Raw genomic sequence first — 2119 nt, 5'->3', positions numbered from 1 at the left:
GCTCTGTGAGCGGCCCGCTCCCCAGGTGAGTCTGGTCACACGGAACCCACGGCAGGGACACGGCTCCCTCCACCCAGACCCATACAAGGCCTTGGCCTGTGCGCTCCGCCTCACATCACGGGGACGCAGGGGGTTCACCTTCTCCAAGGAGGGGCAGGGACGAGAGGGAAAACAGGGAGCTATTTCGAGAAGGTGTCGAAGGCCGGGGCACTAAAATTAGCCCCTTGGTTCCTAAAAAGACATTGGCGCCATCCGAGGCCTTGGAGAGGGGCTCTTCAGCGGGGAATGTGGCCCCAGGAAGGGCTCCCGCGGGCCTGGGCAGTGAGGTCAGCCTGCGGGCCAGTGGGGCTGCGATGGCCGGGGGTCATGGGCACGGTCCCCAGCTGCCCGCCTGCAGATTCTGGAGCTGGTTCCCACCACTTCCTGCGCCAAGCGGGCAGGAAGGTAAGGGCCCGAGCCCCCATGCTGGGCGTTGTCTGACCTCCTCTCTGCTGCGCTTCCCTTTTTTTAAAAAAATATTTTATTGATTTTTTACAGAGAGGAAGGGAGAGGGATAGAGAGTTAGAAACATTGATGAGAGAGAAACATCGATCAGCTGCCTCCTGCACACCTCCCACTGGGGATGTGCCCGCAACCAAGGTACATGCCCTTGACCGGAATCGAACCTGGGACCCTTCAGTCCTCAGGCCGACGCTCTATCCACTGAGGCAAACTGATTAGGGCCGCTTCCTTTTTTTGACCGTACCTTTGCTCCTATGCTTTCTGCTCCATTCTGTGTGTGTGTGTGTGTGTGTTGGTGGGGGGAGGGGGGTTCACAAGGATGGACCGCCTTTATATGCATAACCTATGGACACAGACAATACGGTGGTGAAGGCGTGGGGGGGAGGGCGCAGGAGGGCTAGAAGGGGTCAATGGGGGAAAGGGGACATATGTAATATTTTCAACAATAAAGATGAAAAAACCAAACAGAAAAACAGGGATCAGCCACCACGAAGCCTGGTGCCCCCAGGGTAGGGCCTGGGGTGTGAGCCTGTGAGGGGCCAGGTGTCCCAGTGCAATGGGGCCTAGGCGTCTGCTCTTGTCCCCCAGGGTCACAGAAGGCCCCTGTCACTGGACTTCCCTGTCTCCTCCCCTGTCCCTAGACCTCACCCCAACCTCAGGGATGTGGCCCCGAGGGAGCTGGGGAAGTCCTATGACTTCCTGGGTGAGGGGCGTGAGCTCTCAGCCCTGTGCTCCTGCTCGGAGCTGGCTCCTCTCCCCCTCCCAGGCCCTGGCCGGGGGTCTGTGACTTTGTCACTTGCCTTTCCTCTTACGCCAAGTTCCGCCAGGGCAGGGAGGGTGGCAATCTCGGTGCTGTCATCAGATTCGTTTAAACTCCTCCAACAGCCCTGACCGGTTTGGCTCAGTGGATAGAGCGTCAGCCTGTGCACTGAAGGGTCCTGGGTTCGATTCCGGTCAGGGGCATGTACCTTGGTTGCGGGCACATCCCCAGTGGGGGGTGTGCAGGAGGCAGCTGATCGATGTTTCTCTCTCATCGATGTTTCTAACTCTCTATCCCTCTCTCTTCCTCTCTGTAAAAAATCAATAAAATATATTTAAAAAAAAATAAAATAAACTCCTCCAACAACAGCTCGAGGCCCTGGGTGTGGTCGAGGTCCCCCCCAGGTCCAGCCCTGCCCCTCTCACCCCAACGCCCAGCACTGCTCTTCCATTCTCCAAGGCGCCAAGCTCCTGCCACCGCCCTGCTCAGCTGAGCCCCATCACTCGGCTTCAAGGCCACTCCCTCGGAAAGGCTGGGCAGGCGACGCGGGGCTAAGCCCCCCTCTGTGGGCGTCCACAGGACCCTTTGCTTTGCTGAAGCTCCTGGTAAACCACCGCCACTCACTCCTTAACTCCAGGGCCTGGCTCCCAGGAGGCCTCGGACACACACGCTGGGTGGAGTGGAGGGGGAGCCTGAGAAGGTAGTGCCCTGGTCACGCTTGGGCAACAGGGGCCTGGCAATCGGGGAAGTGGCTGTGTCCTCCTGCAGGTGGGCTGCCTGGGTGAAGAGGGACTGGCCACCAGGGCAGGTGGGAGGGGGGAACGGGAGGAGAGGGCCATGCAGAACAGGGCCCAGGGC

This window comes from Plecotus auritus (assembly GCF_963455305.1).
Source record: "Plecotus auritus genome assembly, chromosome: 2".
NCBI classification, from domain to species: Eukaryota; Metazoa; Chordata; class Mammalia; order Chiroptera; family Vespertilionidae; genus Plecotus; species Plecotus auritus.
This window is presented reverse-complemented; position numbering follows the sequence as displayed.